This window comes from Nelumbo nucifera, chromosome 1 (assembly GCF_055504915.1).
Source record: "Nelumbo nucifera cultivar China Antique chromosome 1, China Antique-T2T, whole genome shotgun sequence".
Taxonomy (NCBI): domain Eukaryota; kingdom Viridiplantae; phylum Streptophyta; class Magnoliopsida; order Proteales; family Nelumbonaceae; genus Nelumbo; species Nelumbo nucifera.
The window spans coordinates 49,472,067-49,488,420 of NC_142649.1; positions in this window are offsets into that span (position 1 = coordinate 49,472,067).

The following is a 16,354-nucleotide window of genomic DNA, read 5'->3' on the forward strand; positions in this document are numbered from 1 at the left end:
GGTTTATTCCATTGCAGATTCAAAGTACTTATGAAGAAGATGAACAAAGTTTCACAAACTAAAGATAGAAGAAGATGATGATGAAACGGTAACAGGTTGGAATTGTTCAAAATGGATTGGCAGTTTTTTTTTTTTTTAACTCCAATGTAACTTAAATAATCCTAAACACACGTGTAGTGCCATGTGCACAACCATGTAATTACACTATTGGCCACTACTTCCATAATGGTACTAGGCAGCCATTTAATGCACACCTAATTAATAGGTTGACACAATAATGGCTAATCATTTCTGTGCTATTGATTGATTATCCTTCCATTTAGTCCATTTCATTAATTGAAACACACCTTTGTCAAGAACACCAAACGTTGTTCTAACACATGAGTAATCATTTCAGATTTGGGGGGTTTCCATCAGTCATCACATACCTTGTTTAGTTAATTACATTGCTTAAATAGCAATCCCAACATATCACTCATCTTCTTATTAACAGAAATACTTCTATTAGTAAGTAAGGGCTACATTCAGATAGGCAAGCAACAAAATAATCAAATTCATTTTTAAATGCATTTAAAGATCAGGCTTACTAATAGAATCACTAGTGGGTGCTATATGGGGTAGAAGTAGTGCATTAAAACATTAAGATAATAAAGAAGGATTAAGGTATCGATACAATATTTTTCATACGGGGTGTATCGTATTTGTATCTATGACCTGAAGAGATGAGAGATCTATCATATTGATAGCTGAACCCTGTAGGAAGGTAGGAAGAAATTTCAAAAATTTCTATCTCTCCCATGAAGGAATCACATTCCCTGTTTTAGAAAATTTGCATTTTCAAGGATCAATCTTGAACCAAGAACCGAACTAAATCTGAAACCAAAGGTAGGAGAGGGGGGTACCTGATACGAAGAAACAATATCTCCCATTGAAGGTGTTCACACCCAAGGAAAACTCTGAAGGCTGCTCCCACTGAAGATGACACAGCGTAGGGTAGAGCAGAATCAGCAGGTTCTTCACAAGAACCGAATCTTTCAGCAAGAATTCGATGGAGGGTATGTGAGCACGACTTCAGATCAGTTTTTCTCAAAAAACTGATATCAAGAACTCTTCTTGATCGCTCCTACAGTGGAGATCGAGCTGGCAATGGCAGCAACAGGAGGAGGGCACAAGAGCAGAAGATGGCATAGTCTTACTGTAGTTGTCTTCTCTCTTTCTGTGATCTGAGATGAATGGAGGTTCGCCCTCCTCCTCCTTTTATAGCCTTAAAGAGAGCTCCTAATCTCATTAGGAGTCGATGCCCCGAAGTCAATACACCAGGAAGTAGAAGTTACCAACAAATTGGTTTCTATGACATAGGATTTGAAATTACCTTTCTTGGTTTCCAGGTACTGAGGACAGTTCCTCTTTCAATGGCCGGTCTGTTTGCAGAAGTGACAAGCATCTGATGCTCTGTCCTTCTTCTACTTCTTGGACTTGGTGGCTTTCTTCTAGGGCTTTTTCTTTTCCTTCCTCTTTATCTTGCCCGACTTGCTAACTTCAACAAGCATAACAAGAGGCTCATCCTTCTTTATCAGTTCTTCGGCCCTCTACAACATATTGCTGAGTTCCTGAATGCTGACATTCAGCTTATTCATGTTATAGTTCATGATGAATCGATTGAATGAAGGAGGCAGAGAATTCAGGATGGTGTCTACCTTTGTGACATAGTCCAGCCCGGATCTAAGAGCCTCAAGTTCATTGATATACCCCATTATCCGAAGACAATGGTCAAGAACCTACTGGTCCTTGGACATCTGTGTGGTCATGAACTGTTTCAAGACCCTTTGTTGTGTAGAACGGTTCTGCTCTTCGTACATTGTCTTTAGACTGTCCAATATGTCCTTGGCCAGCTCGATCTAATCGAACTGCCTCTGTATCGGATTGTCCAAGGAGGCAATGATATAACACCGGGCTAGGGAATTTTTCTCTTCCCACTCTTGGTAGTGCCTCCTGCGGGCCTCAGAAGCCCTATCTCTCGGATGCTCTGGGGTAGGGTTTTTATCCACCTTGTCCAACTTCTCAGAAGTTAGGACCACCATATGGTTACGGTACCAGTCAACATAGTTTGGTCCTTTCAGTTTGTTGTAATCCAACAGCTTTGCATATTGTCCGTTTGCCATTTCTAGTAAAAAGCAAACATCAGTCCACAACCTAATTTGATTCATGTTATCTACATAGATATGACTCTTAATCTATGTTCCATTTCCATTTGTTCATCTCCGAGATTTCCCTCCCATCTCAGTGACGGAGAGTGTGAATTGTCTCTGAAATGTGGGAAATCACATTAGGTGCATGGAGCCAACTTTTTTAGCTACATAACCCTACCACCTTTCTATGAAGGATAATATCCACTCATCATATGAGTTTTCCCTTTGGCCTCTGTCAAACAAGGTTCATTGCCATTTTAGGTTAAACATTTATGTCCAGTGAGTGCTCACCCATCATATTCGTGAACGCCAAGGTACCGTGAGAGAGTCTTCCATTTTAGGATAGGCCCCTCCACATCGGTCTATGACACCCCTATCATCTTATGAAACATTCCAACAGATCCAACAACACTTGGATAGCCCAATTTTATGGTGCGCCTCCTCATAACTGAAGGACCCATCTTCATGCTAATGATGGAAGGCCTTTAGAGAGTTCATCATATGAATCTCCCTATCACATGCACTCATATTTCAGGAGGGAACAAAAATTATGCCCTATTTTAATTTAGGTCAAACCAAAGTGGCTCCCACTGACTTTCATAAAGCCATATTTAGGTGGGCCCTAAACGGCTAGGGTTCTGCACGGATCCTCTTTAGGGGAGGTGTGAGGTCCACCACGAAGGGAGATCATCCAATGATCTTTAGGGATACCATGGCAATGATGTGCATTCAACCATGGTGTGCGCAAGAGCCACTGTCGTATCTACATGGGCCAAGTACTTATGGCCCATGTACGTTGCACATCACACATCCATACATTACATGCAAGGATAGAATTGATCTAATCAATTAATATCTGTAAAGCCCATTATTAAAGCCTAATTTAATCCATAATATTACTGATTAATATTATCTAGGTATATGGGTTGAATAGCATTAAGCAGTTTGGCCCATATAGCTTTTCTGCAATTAATGGGTTTTAGTAGTTTTAACTCCTTAAAACTAAGCCTTACAAGTGTGGGCCGAATTAAGTCTCACAATTAAACATCAACCCCTTGACCCAAAAGTGGGAAATTAGGGCTGAGAACAGCCCCCATCGAACCATAGATTCGGCCCAACCAGTTTGGTCCAATCTGGTTCGAATGGGTCTAGGGTTTGATTTTTAATTCAAGAATTAATTCAAGGAAACGATCTCAAATTAATTACTGATCAAAGACAAACAGAAATCAGTAACAGGGCTGTTCGCACGTCTCCCAACCTGCAAAACAGATGTTAGATCACAGTTTGCACTTTCATAAACTGCAAATCGCAGATAGCGATTTCCTTATCTTCGAATTCTCCTTCTCTTGTGCAGCCACCTTCGATCATGAAATAAAATAAATAGAAAACCCTAATCTTTCTATTAATATTACATCAGATCTTCCTATACATTCAGTCTAGAAATAAAAAAAAAAACTAATTATAGACCAGAATGTAAAAAACTGCAAATCGCAGATATCCTGCACCAATAAAGAATTCGATCTCCTTTCTACGAATAGCCCATAAATCAAGAAAGTTATAGAGAACAATTCTAAATAAATTTCAGATTTATAAAGAATTAATTTCAGATCATTCGCCCTTGATCTGGGAAACAATTTCCCAGAAAAACCATAATCTGCGCAAATCGGGTAGAACGCCTTCTGCCCATTTGCGTAGGTTCAGATCTGATTTATTTCGGTTCAAGATTTGAACCTGGCTTTGATACCACTGAAGGGATGAGAGATCTATCATATGGATAGCCGAACCCTACAGGAAGGTAGGAAGAAATTTCAAAAATTTATCTCTTTCCCATGAGGGAATCACATTCTCTGTTTTAGAAAATCTACATTTTCAATGATCAATCTTGAACCAAGAACCGAACCAGATCTGAAACCAAAGGTAGGAGAGGGGGGGTACCTGATACGAAGAAACAATATCTCCCAATGAAGGTGTTCACACACAAGGAAAACTCCAAAGACTGCTCCCACTGAAGATGACAAAGCGTAGGGTGGAGCAGAATCAACAGGTTCTTCACAAGAATCGAATCCTTCAGCAAGAATTCGGTGGAGGGTATGTGAGCACGACTTCATATCAGTTTTTCTCCAAAAACTGATATCAAGAACTCTTCTTGATCGCTCCTACAGAGAACGAATTGGCAATGGCGGCAGTAGGAGGAGGGCACAAGAGCAGAAGATGGTGCAATCTTATTATAGTTGTCTTCTCTCTTTCTATGATCTAAGATCTGTTGTGATGAGATGAATGGAGGTTCGCCCTCCTCCTCCTTTTATAGCCTTAAAGAGAGCTCCTAATCTCATTAGGAGTTTCCTAATCCAAATCTGCATTTGGATCAGGACTTCTCTTTAAGATATAAGGATAAGACCTTATCTTATCTGTAGATTAGATCAGCCCTCCTAATCTTATTAGGAGTTTCCAAATCCAAATTTGTATTTGGATCTGGACTCTCTTAGTGGATAGGGATAACCCTCTATCCTATCTGCTGATCCAAATCCCAGATCCGCCCCCTTCTTTAACTAATCAAATTAGACCAGTTCGAATTGGGCTTTAGGCCCATTAAGTCTATGTGCTCACTAACCTTCCAAATTTCTGCCCAGTTGGGTTTCCTTGTATGGCGTGGGACCCAAACTTTGATCTACCCATCAGCCACATGGGTTCAAGCTAGCCTCTGTTACAAGGCCTGGCCGAATTCACTGTTATGGGTAGTGAACCCCTGAGCCCATCACCATGGGCTCTTAATGGGACCAACACTTACACTAAGTGGTCCCTGGGCCAAGCCACCTTATAAAAACCCAAGGACTGTGGGCAGATGCAGGATTAGCTCATCAGGTATTACCCTGAATGGTCTTGCACTTAACCTCTCAGCCCATAATGATCAAACAATGTCCAACAAGAGAGGACCTCTCCCTTGGTTGCAAGGAACAGTGCTGCACTCTCTACTCACATGGATCCTAGGAATTAGAACCTTTTGCAAACATTTTGAAACCATAATATATATGTATATCTTTATATAAATATATTTTGCAAAAACAAATTTCAATGATTGAAATCGACTGCCGACAACTTTGGTTTCCATCAGAGAGAGTGCATCCCCGATCATTACCTTTGTCCGACAAAGGGGTTGATCATATCACTATGATCACCCACTCAAATGAATTCTCAGACTGTCCCAACATACCCAGGTTTTGACCCCCTCTAAGGATCTCACTGATTGGCATATCAAAGACATCCCAATTCGACACCTAGTGCAGTATCATAATCGAGTCTAGGGGTCAGGTGTAACATTCCAGTTTTGCCCACTAATCACCAAGGTCTAGGGCAACACTGGAATTCTGGTTCGGTTTAGGGTTTCAAGTAAACCTACACAGCATGTACCTCGGGTCTCACCCTGGTCTATCCCACTGCATGTATCTCGGGTTTCAAGTAATCTCCCCAGATCTATCCAACGGCTGTGAATATTCTAAACTAACACAAGTTTCACATGTGTCCAGTTTAAGGGTATTACATAGAAACACACCATAATAACATTAATCTAATATGTACTTTCTTCATTTACATCAAAAGTCATAAGGTACATCATATCGATTGGAGCTAAGGGCATAGACTGTCTAACATGACCATGGATACAGGATATGCTACGACTGGACACATATCATATGAGTCATGCATATCGGTATGATACGCCTCCATATTGGGCCGTATCTCATCGTATCAGTGGATACGGTCCGATACACACCGATATTTGTGTCTAGTTTGACAAAATTGTACATTGAGTATTTTTGGATTGTTTTTCATCTTTAATACAAGTTAAAAAATAGTATTATGAAAACTAAAATAAATAATTTAAGATTTAATTTTTCTAAAAAAATAATAAAAACTAAAAATTATAAAAATAATATTTTTCATCTACCTTAGATGATTTATATATTTTATTTTGCACATAATTATTTGTTAAAAATGAAAAAATAGTTATTATTTGAAATAATAGTTATTATATAAAAATAGTAAATAAATAAATTTTCCCAACAAAATTAATGGAATACAAAAAATTATAATTATAAAAACTTAAACGAATAATGTAAGATTTAATTTCCCAAAAAATTAATAAAAACTAAAAAATAAATATAATGTATTTTTTCTACCTTAAATGATTTATTTGTTTTATTTTACAATTATGTGTAAAATAAAAGCATTATATGTTAAAAATGAAAACATATTTATTATTTAAAAAATAGTTGTTATTTAAATAAAATACTAAATTATTAAATATTCCCAAAATTAATAAAAATTGAAAATCATCATTTTAAAATTGAAAGAGTGATAGTTATTGTACAATGTTTGAATGTTTTAGAGTCCCAGTATTGTTTATTTTAATATTTCTCTTCATATAACCTATTGAAGTATGCATTTCTCATGTGTTTATTTCTTATTCATAGATAACTCAGCTTTTGGTTTAGTATGATTAATGTATTTATGTGATTTGTATGCATTTCACTAGTGTATCCAAGTGTTTCTATATCTTTCATTCGTATCCATGCGTTTCCAAAACATATCCATATCTATATCTGAATTATCCGATACAATACCCAATACTGATACTTTAATCCTTGATAGTAACAGTTAGGCCCCATTCACTTTTCAGTAACTTACTTACCCGGGTAAATGCAATTACCTGGGTAAGTTTTTCTTGGGAAACACTTTCCCAGGTAAGTGCATTTACCCATGTTCTTTTATTTCTCAAGTAAATAAGGTAATGACCATTTTAGTCATAAAAATCCATTATTAAAAGGGACATTTTTGTCCCATTCAAATGTTAGCAACTTTCATCTTAGGTGGAAAAGTTATTTACCCACCTAGGAGATGGATATTTCCCTAGTCCCCACATTAATCGGAACCAAAATCCCATTAATCAACTTTCCCCCTCTCAAAATCCAAAAAAAGAACGTCCCCTTAGTTTCCAGTGTAATTGTTTCCTATAGATATACTCATCCTCACAAACTCTTAGCGCATAAAGACATTGTGACAATACACCATGTAGTGGCTTTCCAATGCATTTTCTTGATATGGTTAATGTCACAATAACGATTTTGTGATGAGTCATGGCACCCTATTTTTGCATCATAGGATTATTATGATCTAATTACGATGTGATTTCCTTCTCTCATGACAACCATATGACCTGACCTTACAAGCGTGCCTCACAACTTAACGCTCTAGCCTTGCATTACATTCAATAAATTCGTGACCATGAAAGTATAAAAGTTTTCCCCTTTTCCTTGAGGTGATCTCTATGAATAGAGGATTTCTGAGGATCCCCACACGAAATATTACCCTAAGCCCTATGTAAGCTCTGCTAATTTAAGACTTCAACCTTCCGGCTTTTGTTTTCAGTCTCCTAGAGATCATCACCACCACCACCTACCATCCTTCTGGTAGTGGTGCCCTTCACCTTACACCTACAAGTAGTAGTAATTGGATGGATGAATTGGGCATTTCATCTAAATAGTGATTAATTGTAGGATCCCACCTACGATGGGTAATATTGTCATGTTGTATTTAAATACACAAGAAAGAACAAAAATTAGGAAGATTAATTGTGATTTTCTTTCTTTTTTCATAATCTTGATATTTAATATCGGGCAATGCCAATGGGCTAATCCATTTTATTTCTCCCTTTTTCTAACCCTCTCTCTCTCCCCCCTATGTCAGAGGCCCTCATTTCTCTCTTAGACCCCCTTTAAATTTTATCATTTTTTTTTCTTTTTTTTTTTCTCTTTAACAAGTAACTATACAAGTCTCTCCTCTCCCCCAGCCCACGTCATCATAGGCCCTATTTATAAAACATTATTAAATAGTTAAAAAAAGGAACATAAATTGGCTAAACAATTAAAAATTGATTACTAAAATGACTAAAGTAACCTAATTAACTCATCTTATTAATAGGAATGAAAATGGTGAAACCATAAAAAAGAATTAATGACTAATATAATAATCAAATAATTAATAAAGTTGTTAAAAGTTAAAAATGACAAATTTATATTAAAATGGTAAAAAGAAGAACTTCAAAATATTGAATGGGGACCAAGGGTGTAGGTGATATTAAGATTGATCTCAATCTCAACAATATCATCAGGGTTAGAAGTTATGATTTGATCTTAACAAAGATGCAATTAGTGTCTGAATTGAGGTTTTGGTTTTTGGTTTCAATATCAAATCCTCCAAACCCAAGGTTATTGAGACTATTGGTACCACGAGGGACAAAAACAATGAGGAAGTCAGAGAACTATGATTCCTTTGATTGTTGAAGGCCTTGTGGTTCTTATGACTGTAGAGATGATAAGAGAAGTAAAATCCATGTAGGTTCTGGTGTGGATGGGAGATCACCACCGCCTGGAAGTAATAATAATAGTAACTTAATATTAATATTAAATAAGTTAAAAAAGTTACACTTAATATATGATAAAGTGTATTATTAAAAAATATATTAGTACTTAATTAACTTATAACAGGGGAAATTAAAATCACAATTATTTAATCTAAATAAATTAAATTAAAATAAGTAAATTAGAAAAATAATTGCATTAATGTGAAATTAACTTAAGCTTTACTATTTATACTAATTAACTTGATATTAGGGTAAAATTAATTATTAATAATTATTGTAAATTAAATTATTGAGTTATCATTTGTGTTAATATTCATAGAAAAGTCAACACTTTTATTTTCATATGATGATCATGCCTAACATCTAGATGTAATTAATTTTAATGTTTGTCAAGAAGGCCATACATCATTAGTCACAGGGGTTTTAGTGGAGTTTTCTGATACCTTATCTTTTATCATGGGCCAAGGTTTTATAATAATTAAACTCCATAAAATAATTCAAAACCTTGGTCATGATTTTTCCTTATCTGACCACTGGCTCCGCTTTGTGGTCTCTAGAACTCAACTTTGTGGGTTCAATCTTCCTAATTGTGTAAGGAGTAAGGTTGGATGATGACACATCCGGGTCAGTGGTCTCTAGAACAAAAAAAAAAAAGTGTGGAGCTTAGGATTCATGTGTAGAGATGCAACTTAGGTTGAACTGGGCTGAAAACTTCTAAAATTTTCAATGGATTCGGTTCTTAACCCAAACCCCATATATTGTCTTAATTCTTCAAATTAGGCAACCTGATTTGCAGCCTTCTTACGTGTGGTCTCCTAACTAGGAAATAACAACGATTACCTTCATGATTCTCTGTATTAGTTGAACATAGATATCATGGTTTTAAATGCCATGTCTTGGTTATGATCATTCATTTTCTCATTGATATATATATATATATAATTAAACCTGTTGATGCTCGGATTGGCCGAGGTCAATATTGACAATTCACTTCTAAGCCCAAGGGGATCCGAGGTGCTGGAAGCTGAGGACTGGCGTGACCAAGGAGTGGAGTCTGAAATGGGAAAGATCCGAGGTCCGAGCTCTGTGACGTCTAGTATCCGAGGTAGATAAGGATTTCAAGATCAGTTCTGCAAGGAAGGGTAATGATAGAGGCCTCGGGTTAAGACCCGAGGCGAGGACTCTGACGGTCAAGTTAACAGGAAGGTATGAAGTGGACAAGGTCTGAGGTGTGAGCACCTAGACAAGGTCACAACGAGAAATCTGAAGAGTGAGCTAGAGAGCTAGAGTGTCCAATCCTTTACCTGGAGGGGGTTGCCTTCTATTTATACTTGAATTGGCTTCGAGGTAGGTGAGCTCGGACGACGGGGATTAAATCCGTACATGGGGTACGTGACCGTCCTAGGGTGCCAAGTGACCCAGCGCCATTGGTTCCCCGCTTTGCGCTGAGCTAGGTTGTGTGGGCCAAGTGATTGCCTCAGCCCTGACATGCACCGCCTGACACGTGTGAGTCCTACGATTGGTCTGGGACATCTGTGCCTACATCATTTGCCCCCCACTCCCGAGGCCATGGCGAAAGAACAAGTTGGGAGGGGCCTCGGCTTCGGCCGAAGGGAGTGCATTGTCTCGTACCCGGAGGCATCGATGGACCTATGTGCATCGTGGCCTGCGGTGGCGTCGGTGTGCCTTTGAACTGCAAGGATGGCCGAGGCTCATGTAGGGCCTTGACTCAGCTGTACCTGCAAAGGGGGCCTTGGCTTCGGCTCCGAGGCTGCCATGGCACGAGATGGGCGAAAGGGAGGCTTGCCCCCCAGTCTTGTGAATGTTGGGTGTGTCTCCGAAGGCCTCAGCTTCAGCTGAGGGTGCCGAGGAGGAAGCACAAGGGTGCCCGAGCTAGTGACTTAATCGCTTCTGAGGAAGTCTCTTTCTGTGGTTCCATGGGTCATGAAGGAATTCCTAGAGCTGGATTTGGGTCGCGCTGGTCGCGAGTCCTCGAATCGGCAAGTTGGGGGCCGTGCCTGCAACGGGTTGCTGAGTCATCGTCATAGGGGGGACAGGACACAAGTGAACTGGACCACGCTTCTATTGAGTTATCACAATTGGGCAAACCAGTGAGTCATGGTGAGGAGGTGCACGGGTTCGCCCGGCATCATTTCGTCCACCCGAGGCAAGTGACGTGTGTCAGTTAGCGGACAGGGTAGCAAAGGCAGTCGTTCATCAGCCATTGGATCCCGTGTGATCTAGGCTGTCCATTTTTCTTTAAATAGGGACCTTAGTCACGCATTTGTCCGTCATTTGTTCACTAGTACCTTTGCTCCCAAGAGTTTCCTGCTTTCTCAGAGCCCTCAGTTTCAGTTGCTCACCTTTATCTCCATCATCCTCATCATCTACCCTTCGGTAAACGCCATGTCCCTTTCTGATTCTGGTCCTGAGTGCTATGAACTCCTGGCCTCCTCGGGAGCAAGCTCCTTCCATACCCCAACCCAAGTCAGCTCTAGCAAAGGCTTGTCAGTAGCCAAGATCCTTGCCCCACATCGAGACGTTGAGGTGCTAAAGGAGAGGACTGCCCCTGCTGATGCTGTGTACAACCGAGGGGGTGAGGACACTTCTTGCGAGGGTGCTGAGTTTGCAGCACTGGGGGAACCCGAAGGGTCCCCCATGGTGGTAGAGAGGGAACTGGCGGCCGAGCTCAATTCGAGGACGATAGCCGAATATTCTTCTCGAGGAATGAATGTGAGACGAATACCTCACTCGGAGGTCAACAGTGTCCTAGACTATGACCAGGTTAAGTCCTTGGTGAAGAGATACCACATCCCTCAGTCCTATCAAATTAGGATCCCCGACGTTCATTGTTGGTCGTGGACATCAGAGAAGGGGGAAATCTTTGTCTACCAGCACTTTCTTAAGTCAGTTCTCAGGTTTCCCCTTCATCTGCTGGTCCCCGAGCTGCTGAAGTGGTATGGGGTAACTCTTAGCCAGCTTGTCCCCAACACCCTTAGGACAATTATTGGCATGCTGGTGGTGGCTCAAATCCAAGATGTGGTCCTACAATCGAAGATATTATGAGGCATGTTTGTGCCGAGGAAGTGCAACATTGAGGGTGGCATGTACTACTTCCATCCTCGGAGGGGCCGGCCCCCCTACACAACCCCTCATCCGTCCATGGCTGGAAAGAGAGGTTTTCCCTCATCTCTTGCCCCGAGGAATGGTCATTCATGTCTGGCTTAGGGGAGATGTACCTAAATGCCGAGAAGCCAAAGCCAACGCTTCGGGATGATGAAGTCGTTGTGGTAACCCATCTCTTGGTGTTGGGCATGCTTTGGGCTAAGCCCCTAGTGGAGGACGAGCTGCCTTTGGTCTTTGTGGGGCTTAGCAATGCCCCCCAGTAGGAGAAGTCCTTGCATTGGTTACTTAACACGTCAGCTTCTTCTTGTTGTTTGGTACTGATTCTATCTTTTTTTCTTGTAGAGATGCCCGTGGATGCCAAGAGATTGCTATTGGAGAGCGCCTTGGCCAGGAAGAAGGCCAGGTAGAGAGCACCTTGGGGGGGGGGGGGGGGGGGGGGGGGGGGGGGCAGACTCCAAGGAGAGTGGTTGAGGTGCTGCCCATAAGGGTGGAGAGGGAGTCCACGCCTACTAGGGGGACCCCTCGTCCACAGGCCCTTGATGGTGGGGATGAAAGAGGGAAGAAGAAGGCCAAGGAAACTCCGAGGAGAGTGGTCGAGGTGCCAGCCGCAAGGGTGGAGAGGGGGTCCACGCCCGCCAGGGGGAACCCTCGTCCACAGGCCCCCACTGGTGGGGGCGGCAAAGAGAAGAAGAAGGCCGAGTGCCTCTAATGGTGGGGGCGAAAGAGGGAAGAAGAAGGCCGAGGAAACTCCGAGGAGAGTGGTCGAGGTGTTGCCCACAAGGGTGGAGAGGGGGTCCGTGCCTGCTAGGGGGAACCCTCGTCCATAGGTCCCCGCTAGTGGGGGCAACAAAGAGAAGAAGAAGGTCAAGGAGACAGGCCAAAAAAGGCCTATGCACAAGGACTGCTGGGCGGTGTGCTAAGGAACGGGGCTCCTGCTGCTCCGAGGAGGCTGTTGTGTAGGGTCCCAGCACCGGGCCCTCATTTTCTCCTCCCTCCGCTTCTGAGCCCGCTGAGGAGGGGGAGTGCCTGAACTGTCTCTTCCGCTCAAAGTGTTGTGTCTGCGAGGGGGACTCCATTAATACTGAGGGCGTCGGTAAGGCCCTCAACAAGGGGATGGTCTCTCCGAGGGACCGCTTCGACATGATGCAAATGGACCCCCTTGCCCTCGTCGACGAGGGGATGGACTTCTTGGCCGAGGTGAGTTTTCTTCTCTTTTTGACTTGCTGCTTGCTAGTTTTTATTGGCTCTACTGATGGTGTGCTTGGTGCAGGTTTTCCATCATTATGTCGGCCTCGGTGACCGCTCCAGCCTCCTCGAGCGTGTGGCTCAGCTCAAGGAGAAGAATGAACAACTTCAAGTGCGGTGGCTTCCGTAGAGAGCAGCCAAAGCGAGACTCTCGCTCTGTTGAAGGTGGAGAAGCAACTCCAGTAGACGCTAGAGGATGACTTGAAGGCCGAGAAGGCTCTCATCACCCGGGCCAAGGAGTGGTTGAGGAGATCCGAGGAGGATTAGGCTCACCTTGATGGGGTCGCTCTTAAAGCCAATAAGGAGACCACTGACGCCAAGGCACGAGCAGTAGAGGCTGAGGAGGTAACAACAGAGGCCGAGGCAAACTACCAGAATGTTGTCGCTGTTTGGTAGCAGACTCTGGAGTACCAGAAGTGCCTGGCGCACTACGGATCCAAGGCCTACTTGGAGGGTATTGAGGACACCAAAAAGGCACTGTTGAAGATGGTGTTGGACTTCCCCATCGACCAGCTATAGGTGCTCCCTGACTCTCTCCCTCCTAACGATGAAGCCGAGGTTCCCGCTGAGGTTGCATACGCGATAGTCAAGCATCTTGCCATTCCTCCAGCCGAGGGCGAGGCCTAGCCAATTCCTGTGCTTCTTCTCCTTGTTTTCTGTTTTCTTTGCTGTAAATGTGCTTGGCCTTAGGGGCCAAAAATTTTTGTAAGCTAAACTGTGGAAATGAAGTGGGCAATTTTTTTTTTGTATACATTGTGCTTTTCTCTCTTCTCTTTTCTCTCTTCTTCTCTCTCCTTTTTTTTACCGAGGGGTCCATGCCCCTTCCCTTTAAGAGGTCACAAGTAGACAAAAAATAGTCCGAAGTGGCTCGTTACTTAGATGATAGCTTTAGGAAGTTAAAGGGCATGGCCGAGGCCGAGATATGCCACCGAGGTGTACCTCGCCTGACACACTTTTATATCCTTAAGTGTTAACTTAGGCGAGGCCAAGGTGGACCACTGAGGTGGTCGGGGTTACTATCCTCTTTCCCTTGTCGTGCTAAGTGCCATGGAGCCGAGGTGGCTGTCTGCTACCGAGGCTTGGGGCGAGGTGTGTGATACCTCAGCCGACCTGACTCGTTTTTTCCTAGCGAGGTGCTTAAGTCTAGTGTTCGTTATAGGCCGAGAGCATTGACAATGGCTTGCAGCCAAGGTCCCTTCCTGTCCTTGCCTCATATGCGGAGTTTAGACAGACGTTTGACTCGAGACAAGTCGTATGTCCCGACGATAGTCCAGTCCGAGCGTAAGTGCCTCAAAGGAGTCTATGCGCGTCGACTGGTCGTGCAATCGAGCGGTCCTGGCCACTTATAATAAGAACACGCAATAAAGATAGAGCCAAGGAGAAACTTTGCGCTATATTCATTGTTCAGCCAATAGGAGATAAAATCATTGGTAGTAAATTCGGAGGTTCTCTGAGTTTCATGTCCGAGTGACTGGTCTTCCATCCAAGTGCTCGAGGCGAATGGTGTCGGGGCAGATGACGTGTTTGACTTTGTAGGGACCTTCCCAGTTGGGGCCGATCTTGCCAACGTTGGGCTTGGGTACCATAACCTTCTTGAGGATGAGGTCTCCTTCTCGGTAGTGCCTTTCCTTGACCCATGAGTTGTAGTAGCGGGCCACTCTTTCCTAGTAGGCCGCTACCCTGATTTGTGCTTATTCTCAGACTTCTTCTAATAGGTCTAATTTTGCTTTCAGTGCTTCTCCGTTCTCGGCCTCATTGTATGCCTCGGTCCAAAGTGTCGGTTAGCTGATCTCCGCTGGAATGACGACCTTGGTGCCATGAGCCAGGTTGAAAGGGGTCTCTCCCGTGACTGTCCGAGGTGTCGTCTGATAAGCCCATAGGACACTAATTAGTTCATCTGCCCATAGGCCTTTTGCCCTGTCAAGTCTAGTCTCCAGTCCATCTAGGATAGTTCGGTTAGTGACCTCGGCTAGGCCGTTCATCTAAGGGTAGCCTAGTGTGTTCGGAAGCGTGTCGTTAACCACTTCGGAACACTAGTTTTAATATTTATAAATTTTTTTCGATTCTCAAACAACTATAAATGTAATTAATGGTGAGAACAAGTCGTATCCAAAGGGAAGCTAGGGAAAAATCGTTATTTACTTATATTCGAGAAAGATAACACAATTGAGACTTGCAGAAACACATAATTTAATTAAATTAAACTAGAGTTCATTAAAATAAAAGTTGAACAAGGCTGAAAGCGACAAGTGCAGAAAAATAAATAAATAATAGAAATAAATAAATAAAAGGAACAAAATAAAAAGTCTATAATCCAATGAGAGGTAGCAGTCTTCAGATCTCTTCTTTGACCCTCGAACTTCTCGAGCTAGGCCATACGTCTTACCTGGCCGAATTCTAGATCTGTAGAAAGGAAAAGGCAAAAATTAAACTGGAATAAAGTAAATTGCAGAAAGGAAAAAATGGAACTGGAAATGAAAGAATAGAAATTAAATCTAAGACTGATGGTTGGGATCCGAATCTAGAGGTAGCAGTAGTGGCTTTGGCGAACTGCAAGTAGGAACCCCTCTTCTTGCATGGGCGTCCTCTTCTTCCTCTACCCTTGAACTTCTCAAGATTAGCCTTCCGTCTTACATGGGGGCAGAATCCAACCCTTTCTCAGGAGCCCTTGGGTCCTTTTTATAGAAAAGGATGGACACAACTGGGATTAGAGAGAAAGAGGAGGGCGGAAATTGGGTTTTAGCAAAGATATGGGCGCCCTAGAGTGGATGGCTGAGATAGAGAATGGAATGAAGGGCTGAGATCTAGTGGTTAGGAGCTGAATGGTGATGATTAGAAGTTAGGTGGCACCCTAGGGTTTAAAAGCTACAAAGAGAGTGCCCTAGAATGAATGGTGGAGATTAGAAGAGGTGGAGGGCGGAGATTAAATAGTTAGGGGCGACTAGGGTTTGCTAAGGAGAAGGGAGCATGCTAATACAGTAGGAGGGGCGCCATTATAGGTTTAGCAGATAGGAGGCACCCTCCTGTTCGCAGTTTTTTAGAAAAACACCCCCTCTCTCTACTGGACTTCACACTAGCTTCCCAAAAACTGCATTTCAGCCATGAAACTTCCCTAGTTTTGCACAAAGACCCACAAAGGTCACAACATTGGATTTAACTGAGAAAATGACACACTTTAACTATTCTAAGGCCGAAAATACCCCTGAATCAATGCCCTTAAGGCATCAAACTATGGAGTTATCATAGCCTACCAAGGTGTACTACTGTTTGATGTTAAGAGAGGCGCACCATTCTTTGAACCTCGCATCATTGAACTGCTTTCCATTGTCCGTGACGAGCATGTGGGGGAGGCCGAAGCGGTAGATGATGTTCTTCC